This window comes from Ursus maritimus, unplaced genomic scaffold (genome assembly GCF_017311325.1).
Source record: "Ursus maritimus isolate PB19 unplaced genomic scaffold, ASM1731132v1 scaffold_7, whole genome shotgun sequence".
Classification (NCBI taxonomy): Eukaryota; Metazoa; Chordata; class Mammalia; order Carnivora; family Ursidae; genus Ursus; species Ursus maritimus.
This window is the reverse complement of record NW_024426885.1, coordinates 75,695,727-75,708,230: the sequence shown is the minus strand read 5'-3', so window position 1 is coordinate 75,708,230 and position 12,504 is coordinate 75,695,727.

Below are 12,504 nucleotides of genomic sequence, written 5' to 3'. Positions count from 1 at the left end.
CTAAAGAGAATAAATTTGGGCTCTGTGCATGGGAAAGTTCACTAGGTGGAAAACAAACAAACAAAAATCAATGCTTTCTACTGCTAAGGCCTGTCACTCTTTCATCTACCACTTACTGGGGGAGTAAAGGGTGCCATTAAACTTCACCATCCATCCATCGCTAGCCTTGGAATGGATTGATTAATGTCGGGGCAGTGTGAAATTGCTACACATCCATATGACTGTGGATTTATGTTGGAAGAATTGAAAAACTAAGAAAGCTTATTATAGAATATGACCTGGTTGATATGATTTCTAGGCATGGAGATTACTTTAGCCATAGAGATCATCATAAAAAATGAGATGCCTTTTATGTGGTCTCAGGAGTATCAGAAAAATTCTATTAAGGTTCACCAAAGATGTGGACAGACATGCAAATAACGTATACAAAATGAGATGGGTGAAATAAGATGCTAAAAACAGGCGAGAGGTTTTCTTGGCAAGAGAAAAATGTTGAAGAAAACAGAAACAAAGCCTATAATCGCTTATAAGATAGCTCATAGTCAGTTACAAAATGAAATTTTGATAACATTTAATCTTCAAAGAGCTGTTGCATCCCTAGAATGATGGTCCAGTGACATTTGGTGCACCCGGGGGAGAAAGTTGCCCCAAGGCACCGGAAAAGATGTATTAAGTTGCTTGTGTCAGAAGTGATGTGCTGTTAAAATGAAGTAGATTTAACAGCAAGCGAACAAGCAAACAAAACAGTCTTAAAACACACAATAGCAACTTGTGAGTCTGAACCCAGTCCCAAGAGGAAGTACCTTGGGATTTCCTTCCAGAGAGAGGGAAAGACTTCATTCCTACCTCTCATGTGCTGAGGGAAAAATACAGTGATGGTCAAAACCCCCATAGATCTAGACAAACCTATCACTCTCGAAAGACCCCACGAAAATGACTCTACCTTGCGGCCACCTATTCTCATTGTTCTGTTTCACTCCTTAAGAACCTATACTCCCTCCTTCTCCTCCCTGTTCTAATACCATAGTGATTTTTTTGACCACAATCTCTATTTCTTTCTCCTCCTCTAGGTAAATAAGCCACTCAGTGGAACTGAGAAAAGACCCAGCTGTTACTGGGTGTGGCTTTTGCAGAATCACAAAGGGGACATCAAAGTTACCACCTGGTCCTAATGCTTCCCCAGGAGGCCATGGATGTTCCAACGGAATCAAACCTGAGTGTAATTATTTACTGGGAAGTACGGAGCCAGCTTTTCTTCAGGGTAAGGTAGATATGCCTGACTTTCTAAAACTAATATTGTATACAATTTTACATACTTGAGATAAAATATACTCAAGGGAAATGAACAATAGATACATCTATAAACAAATAAGATATTATTTTAATGTGAATGACATGCCTAATGTGATCTAAAGAAGACTATATTAAGGTAAATGTTTGTAGGAATTATAATTGAGAAATATTTATTCTCTTATATTTTATTTCAAGTTAAGTGATTAAAATATAAATAAGTTAAATAGGCACATGAATTTATTTTTTTAATTTTTAAATTAAAAAAATTTTTTGGCATATGACTTTAAATGACTATTTCCATAAGAGGAGATACAAGTAGTATCAAATACAGCAAAATATATTTAACAAGCAGAGTTTAAATTAGGAGGACACAGATGAAAGAAAAAAAAACACCCATTAAACAAATAAAAATGTAAAATAATAACAAAACTATTTGCCTATCTATACTAACAATATTCTTCTGCTTTTCTAGATTTTACTGAAATTCTTATATTCATATATCACTGTTGGTAGTGTAAATAGTACTTCTTTCTGGAAGTCATTAATGCAACAAAGTGTAAACTGTTTAGACCAGTAGTTGGAAAATGTATTATAAGAATGTGAGGGGAGCTTGGTGGCTCAGTTGGTTAAGCCTCTGACTCTTGGTTTCAGCTCAGGTCATGATCTCTGGGTCATGAGATTGAGCCCCAAGTCAGGCTCCACCCTCAGTGAGGAGTCTGCTTCAGGATTCTCTCTCCCCCCCTCACCTCCCCCCTGCCGCTCATTCTCCCTTTGTCTAAAATAAATAAATAAATAAATAAATCTTTTTTAAAAAGAATGGGAGAAAGTACTAATCTTATTTATCCTAAAATAAAAGAAAAAACTTTATTCATAAATATGTTTATTGCACTATTATTTATGAGATAAAATCTGAATGTCTAATAATAATGAGAAGAGCTTATGAACATGACGGAGTTCTGTCTCAGGTACTGAATGTGTTGGTGATGTAACAAGCAGCCTTCTCAATTCTGTGCTCAGTGGGAACCAGGCCAGCTACTTCCTCCACCGACTGTGCAAATCTTTGAACAGGCTGCAAGGCATGAAATGTGACAAACAACACAGCAGAAAATTTCCCAAATGTTTTATCATCTCATTCACACTTCTGTTCCCTAAACTGTCTCTGCCCTGCCCGCCTCTGATCTTCCTCCCACCCAACTATTCACCACTCTTTTCTTCTGCTCCTCACCGGCACATCTCCAATTCGGTCTCTTGTAAATGATCCCAGTCAGAAGCTCGGAAGACGATGCATGCAGATACGGAAAGGAGTAGGAATTTTCAGTATTCACCTTTCAATATTTTTATTTCCATTACGTAGTTGTGAATAATCCTGATCTAAAGCTGAAAACCAGGTTAGCTAGCTAAAGCTGTATGATGGTCCTGTGTCTTTACAAAAGAAAAAGTTAAAAGCATTGTTTCACTTCTAGCATTAAAACAAAAAGAATAATATGTAAAGGAGAGATTACATGTAAACTTTCACAGAAGGCCAGGATGCTTGGTCTTCAAAACAAGAAGAATAATAAGTGGAACAAATGATTTTTTTTCTTTTTGTATTAATATATAAAATCTCAGGGCACCTGGGTGGCTCAGTCAGTTGAGAGTCTGACTCTTGATCTCAACTGAGGTCTTGATCTCAGGGTCCTGAGTTCAAGCCCTGCATTGGGCTCCACGCCGGGCATGCAGCCTACTGAAAATCAATAAACAAAAAAACAAATAAATACAAAATCTAAAAATCTAAGATTATGGAGTTAATTTTTCTACATGTGATCTTGGAAAAAAGTGGCAGTTTGCAAATAATATAAATCAACTTTGCTCTTAATAGCATATATATGAACATTTAAAATATAGAAAAACAAAGGAGATATTTTAAAATGTGGAAGAAGAGAGACCAGGACTGATACACAGAGGAGAAAACTTCTTAAACATGAAAAGGACTATTACTAGTGATGGGTATTTTAGAATAAAAAGATAACAAATATTGCATAATTACTAAAACAAATATCAGTCTGAAAAAATTCTTTGGACCAATATCACGGATAAAGGCTACACATGTGGAAAGTCGCACAGATTAATAAGAAACGTCCTACCACTCTGTGCACATAAACAGACAATTCTTAGGAAAAAAAGTGCAAATTACCAATATATGTATAAATTGTTCATTCTCATGAATTAAAAAAATGTTTACAACATGTTGCCAATTGCCTAGTATAGTTGAACATAATAAATAAATGAACATAATTCAATAGTGAATAAGGAACGAATAATGGATATTCTATTTGTTCTTGAGATATTAAAAATAAAGAGCTTATGCCACCAGTTTTAATGACTGCAGTTTAAATGTTTCTCGTACACAGAAGCATTTACATGAATGTAGTATTTGGACCTGCAGTGTTAACATTTAACGGACATATGGATCAAGAACAAGGATATCCTCAACTTCCTCTAGAGATTTTTCCTGAAACAAATTTCTTAGAACCTCACTTCTAGCTTAAATTTTCAAGATTTGGCTATTTTCTTCACACAATGCATAATATTTTAATCCAACTGTATCCATAGGAAACCCACCGACTACATGGTATATAAAATCTTTGGCCATCTTTATAAATCCCCTCAACCTGCTGTGCGTGTAATTTTAGATTTATCAGGTTATTAAAATGATCCGTGAGCTAACTTCCCTCTTCGCAGCCCATGCTACTTTAATTAAACACACTACTTGTTCCTACCCAGCCCAAAGCCCATCTGCCTGCACCTGTACCTGCACAGAGTGTCCATGGGAACGTGTTCACGTAGCAAAATGTGTTCTGCCTGTCAAAAAAAACTAACAAAATTATAGAGGACACCACAGCCCGGAAAAGAGTCAAGTACCAAAATGTCTAGACAGGATTGCTAATTTCTCTCTGCTTTGATCTGGTCACAGGCTCTGTGTACAGAGAGAGAATCTTCAATCGTGAAAGGTTTTCCTGAATGCCCTAAACAATTTCCCGTTCTAAGTCAGCTGCTGAGTCACGGGAGTCTAAGTTGGGAGAAGAAAGTAGTGGAGAACAGGGTCCACATTCAGATGATTTAGACACAGCTCAGGAAAAAAATGAGAATGGCATCAAACTTGATAATGGCCAATACATAAAACTGTACGAATAGAAAAATGTGAGTACTGTGTTCTTCCCACACAGGAGAGAAGTAAGTAAGAGCCATTCTGAAGGCAAACAACTTAGATGTTCCTGTATAAATACTAGCAAGGGAGTCAGGGAAGAAGCTGCAAGAACAAAACCAAAAAAATAAAGTAAAACCATTTATATTAAAACATGAGAATAACCAGTGCCTTTAGGAGGACTTGAGACTAACTCTTCATTTGCTCTCACTCTGTTAACTCATTCGTTGTTTTATCATTACTAATAACAAGTAAAAATTGGAAAAAGATGTGTAGCTGTTTGAGGAACACCGATTCAAATAATTTGAATTGGGAAACTGCAGAACAAATGTATGGATACAAAGAAAGTCATGTTTAAAAATGATATAACAGCAGAACAACGTCTGCTTAATTTGATAATTCGGTAGTACGAAGAACTTAATTAAAAACAGATCTAGGAGGGAAGAGCAAATAGCCCCCCCACCCCCATGTGTTGTGCTTATCAGGACGTCCCTGTGGATCTGTACTACCTTTCTCTCTTTTCTCTCTGTAAAATAGAGATTTTTATCTCCATAAAAATAGAGATATTTATTTGTTAAATATCTGCCATAGCCTTACAGAACCACTGTATATAGTTGGAATTTCATGAAGGTAAATTTATGGTTCTTTCTATTCCCACTTTTATAGCCACCCCCCAAAATGCCTTCCATATTCTCACTTTGTTTTGTGCAGGGATTTTTGTATCCCTAATTACTTCACCTTGACTTTGAGTTTGGGGGTGTATTTTGAAATGCTCGTTCTTTGAGAGTGTGTGCGTGTGTGTGTGTGTGTGTGTGTGTGTGTGTGTGTTTCCTAATCACAAGCTAACATCTTTCTACACTGTGTGAAAGGAAAATTTCTTCACTCCTTGGTCCTCCCTATATGAAATTCTCCAAACTCAGTCTGATTGAACACAAACAACACCTCTTTAAATTCAACATAATCTATCCCTGTTATAGCCCTACTTGCCCCACAATTTGATTTTAAGTTTAATACAATATTGATCCTACATACACCTGAATTCTCTTTTCCCTTCCATTTTGTGAGATTTTGTTAATTCTTTAATGCTTCCTTTCAACTCTATTTTCCAGTTGCTCCTGTTTGCTCCTCCAAACATTAAATGCTTCTATTAAGTTTTACATTACTTCTTTACATAATGACTTCTTGGCTATTTTAGGGGGTATAAATCCTGTTCATCTCAGTTTAGTTTCTAAAGTTTGTCTCTTTTCACTCTTTCCCTATTTATGGAAGTTTTTTAACCCATCTGATTTGAGGCAAAAGAGTTGTCTGTGATTGTCAGTTGTCAACCCAATATCACAGCCACTCCCTTCTAAGCTCCCCTTCAATGAGAGGAAAAGCCATAATTACATTTTCCAAAACCCTTAGATTGTATGGTTGTGGTCTTGAGTTTGTCAATGACAGGTGCTTTGTAGAGTTTGGAGGGCCCAGGAGAGGGTGAAGCCATTATTCTGTAGAATTCCTGCAGCCATTTACAAGGCTCGAGTCTTCTCTTTGCTAGAGATCTAGAATTCTCTAGATTCTAGTTCTGTGGTATATGATTTCAGTCACCTTTTCCCCTATGCTTTGAAGTATATTCAACATATTCCTTTCTCCAGTGTATTTGTCCTCGTATGATGTTTCTTCTTCCTTGATAAAGGGAATGCTTTCCTTTATTGATTTTGTAGGAATTCACCTTCCCCGTTTCTCATTTTATTCTGGTCTATCTGTGCTGATTGTACTTGTAGTATGATATGGGTAGCCAACACTTTTTATTGCATGTGATATTTAAAGAAGGAAGAAAGAAGTTTCTAACTTGATGTATGTGTTGGTGAAGATAAAGTGCATACAAAATTTTAACTATGATACTATACACTAACATGTAATTAAATATAGCAGAGAGGGGAGGCATAGATCAGTCTGTTAGGAGCTTCGGAGGGAAAGAGAGATCTGAAGATTGCACATGACAAGTAGATGATCTCAAACTATTCTGCCCATTTTACCCTTGAACATGACAGGAAACTGTCTCTTCACAAGAATCAGTAAGTCCATACGTTCATACAGGGCCCTGTGATTGGCGCACTCAGCTGAGCCGTCAGTCTTTGATGGAAACTTGTTTCCCAGTTGTGTGTGGATACAGTTGTGGAGCTGGAAAGAAATTTTGAATGAAAAATGATACCATTATCCAGAGCAATTATGTCTGCTTGACTATTTCTGATTATTTGAAAAGGAAGAGTTCCTATCTTTCCAGATGTAAATACATTAGAAGATAAGGGGTTGGTTTACTCAAGCTAGACTTCTGTCTTCGTATTTCTCAGATTACTTGCCTTAACTCTACCATGCAATTCAGATCTTTTATATTTTTGTCTGGGGTTGTGAATGGCATTTGTGTATAACTGAAGACACATCAGATACTTTCTCTGTAAAGAACAAGTTGTTCTTTGGTTCTTTTGCCTAAATTGTAAAGCTATCTCCAAGGCAATCGACAGTAATTGTCCATTTAATTTGGCATTTTCTGGAACATTGGTTTCTAAAACAAAGCCTTTTCCAATTAAATTCGGTGACATGTTTGTCCAACACATTTTCCTAGGGGATTGGTTTCCTGCCGTGGACCTGGGTCTTACACCAACCCGTTGGAATACATTAATTACAGATGCAGGCCAACCACGGCAGACTCCCAGCCACTATCCCCACTCAGCGCCACTCCTCTCAGCACACTGCTTGATTCATATCATACCTTCTCACACAGAAAGCGGCAATTGGAAAAGAATCTGAGAGTATCAGTATAGTAGAATAAAAGTCCATGTACACACACATACACACACACACACAATTTTATATATGTATAAATAAGTCAAAGGAAATAGTGAATATTTTAAAGAAATGGTCTACTTTTGACAGTATTAAAGAAAATATCTGCGCATCTTTTTTTTTTTTAATTTGGTTATTGAGTGACCTAACTTGCTTGATGAGTAAGTTAAAAGCCTGATTTCTGTTTGGGTAGGTTTAATTCAATTCTAGCTTTTGTTATCATATAATAATGAAAGCCTGATATGCCCCTGCATTACTTTGGGTGTATACGAAATGATCATAGTTACTTTTTTTTTGAATTGGGGAACCAATGTAACAAACAAAGGTAGACTTATTAAAAATAAAATCAGTAACTAAGACTCAGGCCCCATCCCCAATCAGCACCAAGGCCTCTGCTTGGCCTGACCAAAACAATAGTGTCACAAAACACTAATTCAAAGGGATACATGCACCCCTATATTTATAGCAGCATTATTTACAATAGCCAAATTATAGAAACTGCACAAATGTCCATCAACTAATGAATGGATAAAGGTGATGTGGTGTATATATACAATAGAATATTACTTAACTGTAAAAAGGAATGAAATCTTGCCATTCACAATGTCATGGGTGGAGCTAAAGAGTATTATGCTAAATGAAATAAACTAGTCAGAGAAAGATAAATACCATATGATTTCACTAATATGTGGAATTTAAAAACAAAACAAATAAGCCAAGGAAACAGAGAGAGAGAAATCAGGAAACAGACTCTTAGCTCCAGAGAACACACTGATGGTCACGGGAGGGAGGAGGGTGGGAGGATGGGAGAAACAGGTGATAGGGATAAAGGAATGCACTTTTCATGATGAGCACAGGGCGATGTACAGAAGTGTTGAATCACTATTTTGTACACCTGAAACTAACTGTATGTTAACTACACTGGAATTAAGATTTAAACTTAATATAGGGGCACCTGACTGGCTCAGTTTGAGTTTGTAAGCATGCAACTCTTGATCTCATCATCATGAGTTTGAGCCCCGCATTAAGGGGTAAGGTTTACTTAAAGAACAAAACAACACAAAAAACAACTTAACATTAGAAAAAACAATCATGGTACCCATTGAAAAGGCCAAAGATGCTTTTGCCAAAATTACTGACTTTGGTTACCTTATAAAATATGTCTGTGAACGTAGATGCTTTTTCTAGCTGCACAGGTGGACTCTTCTTCAAATGCTGTCTTGTAAATTTGCAGTTCACTCCAACATCACCCCTCATCCACACACAAACCTCACAAAGTCACAACACCTCATGAGGGTGAGAAAGCATGTAACTACAAAAGCGGTGGCAGATAGTGTGAGAAATCTAAGATGTAAGCTGTGTAAGATAAGAAATCATATATGTGTCTGTGTAGTAATAGGACAAAGATTGCATCATTTCAATAAATAAAGAGGGTACTTTATAGAATGGTCTACTCCTACTCTCAGCTTCTCTTCTTAAAATACCTTCTACCTGTGCTGTTAAATGAGACAATGGATGATGAGTGAGGGGTATGGTGTTCTACTCTTATCCTATTCCATTAAACACATATAATGCCACTTGAAATAGCATCCTTTCCAGATACTTCTATGTAATTTGTTTTGTACTTGCTAGAAGACTCCTATCTTAAAGGAACTGGCTATATATATATATATATATATATATATATGAAGATTTTATTTATTCATTTGCCCATGTGTGGGAGAGAGAGAGAGAGCATCCAAGCAGGGGGAAAGACAGAGGGAGAGGGAGAGGCAGACTACCCACTGAGCAGGGAACCTGATGTGGGACTCCATCCCAGGACCCCAACAACTGGTTATATTTTTCTGAGTTAAGAGGCAAGTGATTAAAAGTCCATAAAATGTGGTATCAAATAAAAATATTGACATTGACATTGACAATAGAATTTTGGCTCATGCTGTGAACAGATAATTCACAAAATAACAGATAAAACAAAAACATGACAAAATACAGTGAGAGTGAAACTTCACTTGTATATTATATATCTATATATCTGTATCTATATCTATCTATAGATGAATGTGTCCCTCATAGGGCTCCCTGCTCAGCAGGGAGCCTGCTTCTCCCTCTCCCTCCACCCCTCCCCTCCCTCTCCCTCCACCCCTCCAGCCCCTCATAGGGCTCCCTGCTCAGCAGGGAGCCTGCTTCTCCCTCTCCCTCCACCCCTCCCCACTGTTCATGCCCTCTCTCTCTGTTAAATAAATAAATAAAATCTTTAAAACAAAGTTTACATAGTTAAAAGACTATCATGTCCTTATTGGGGGCTAGCATGCATAAACAAAGAATAACACAAGTATATCTATCTCTCTGTCTGTAATGATGTAGAATGCTATGATATTAAACAAAAGGAAAGTGACATTATTGCATATGGAGTAGGAACACAGTTGTATAAATATGGAAAAAGGTAAAATTGATTGTATTGGCTGGACTTTCCCCAAATCTCCACTTTGAAAATAAATGCTAGAGAAAGGCTATAAATTTGATTTGTTTTTTATTGCTATTCGATATTAATTAAGACTAGTTTAAAAATAACAAATGAAGTTTCCGTTATTGACCTTTCCCCCATTTTTCCCTAGAGAGCTGCCCTCAGTTTGTTGCATGCTGGAATGAATGGCAAAGATGAGAAACATTTAGGGAACCTGTCCCCCACACTGTCCAGCGTCGGCTTTCAGCAGCTTAAGTCCTCTGATCTCCTCTGTTAGCAACAGGGAATCGGTACGGCCTGACCCAGTCCCAGCCAGTACTCAGGATACTTCGCGGATTGCATGGAGCCTTGGAGGTGAGGAGAATTGGCTAGACGATCTCCAATTTACCAGTCCTCTTATCTCTCTTTCTTCTCTCTATACATCTTCATTATTCCCTTCATTCCCTTTCCTTCATGATGCCAAAAAGATTAAATAAAAGAGACTGATACCTCTGTTCCTCCTCCTCTGGAAAAATGAGACAAAACCAGATTTTCCAATTCCCTGCTTGGAAAGAAAGAAAAAAATCCCTCCAATCTACTCTAACTCCTTACCTAAGCCTCAATGTAAAGGAGTAAACTAGGAGATTATTTATTTAAACTATGACATCCATCAGCACCCCAGGTGCAAGAGAGGATACGTACACGTCTGCATATCGGTGTGCATTTCTAACCTAACTTTGAAGAAAAAGAAGCCTGTTGCAGGTGTCAAAAAGTGTTCAATCAAATAACCGTTTCGTGTCATCTACGTAATAGATAGCCAGCACATAATGGTATTGGCAGATTTGGACTTTGAAGTGCTCCTTCCCGAATACATTTTTATTTAGGAAAGTAGCCTGCATTTTCCTAAAACTGAATCATTTGTACTTCTGCTGACATGTTTCAGGAACCCAAATTTTTACAAACCATTCAGATTGAGTTTGCTTGTTTGTATTACTCTAAAAATTGGAAGACTGTTTGATGTTCCTCCAGAAGCATAGAGTGATGAAACCTGTAGAGATAAAACACTTTACCTACCCCATGAAATTGACCTTTTTAAAAAGAATTTCTAGAAATTTCTATAGATCCCATTATAAGAAAACCATTTTTCAACAAAAACCAGGGCAATTATATTTGGTTGTGAAATTGATGTCCTATTTATATTTCCCTTACTTTTTTTTTTTCCCCTGGTTATCTGTTTTAATTATAGCTTCTCTGGAGTCAGATTTTTCTTTTTCCTTTTTTTTCTCTTAAGAAAAAGATGTTTGCAGCTAAAGTAAATATACTGACCAGGGAGTCTCAAACCAATTAACCGCCCTACTTAGAAAATCCAGCTTAGTTTTTGAAGCTGAAACAGTAAAAGAAATGATCTTATGATAAAATGAAATACAAATGGATAGATTGTATGACCACACATAACTATATTAATTTTTTCATGATTTCTTGTGAGACTAGAGCACAAGACTATATTTAATTAGACTAAAATGTAGCATAACCCAGTGGGTTATATATGCATTAACCAAATCAAATATTGCTCTAAGTATTATCTAGACTCGTTTTAATGCTAAGGTTTGGTTATGCAACAAAGTGTATTCAGTATCCATTATGCACCAGCAAACTGCAGTCTTCACACTTCGTTATTGACAAGATACATTTCAAGTTATGTTGCAGCATGTCTAAAGAAAAGGCACATATTAAGCCTAATTATCAAGGTTGACTGCCTACAGCCAGGATTTACTAGGTAATTGTGACATTCTCAATTTATTCCTCTTAGGAGGACCCAATTGAGTGTTATTTCTTCGTTCTAGCATTCTAAAGCCACAAGATTTTACAATTATACATGTATCTATCTGTGATTTTAACTGTAGAGGAAAATTTCTCTTTATATTTAGGTATGTGTTACAGATTCAGCTGAGGTTTTCATATAAATCACATGAAACCTTTTTGACTACCCACTGTGTCAGGTACAAAGGAGGCAAAGGGATGGATTCATGGTTCCCATTCTCCATCCAGCAAATTCTTGGAGACACAAGGACAGCTGAATCCTCTAGCTAAATGGTGGCTTAATTCTGCCCTCACTTCCTGGAGAAAGGCTTGCTACCAAAAGAGGTAGAAAAATCTTGGGTAATCTGGGATCTTTGCACGCGGTTCAGAAATCTCAAAGACCATAATTACAAGCAAATGTTCTTTTTCTTGTTCTGTTTTAAACCATTGGACTGAGACCCACATCCTTTTCCAAGATTACACTAAAACTGGAGACCAGGTCTCCTGAGCCTTTTTGAGAGCTGTTCACATAAAAGGGCAGAGTCTCTTTATCAAATGTCTTGATTAAATTGCTTACATTTCCAATAAATTTAATCCAGGATGTCTTTCTTTGGTGTGCAAGCCTTTCATTATTTTCATTTACAAAACTATGTCACTTAAGCAACTATTAGAAACATGAGAGGCTATCCCAGGTAATTTCTTTCATGAAAGACCTGTTTTCATGGATTTAAAATCTGGCCTCAATTTTGCACATCTTTATAGGGTTTCGTAAGTGTTAGGTACATTTAATCCACAACATTGTATCGGGGGCAGAGTGAAAGGCTCCTTCACTCCCTGAAGAGTAAGAGAAATCTATTGAATGGCAGAAATCCACGCAATGGCCGAGTTTCAGTTTAGGGTAGAGATAGCACCTATGGTTGGAGTGGGAGCAGTTTTTAAATCTAATGGATTCATCACC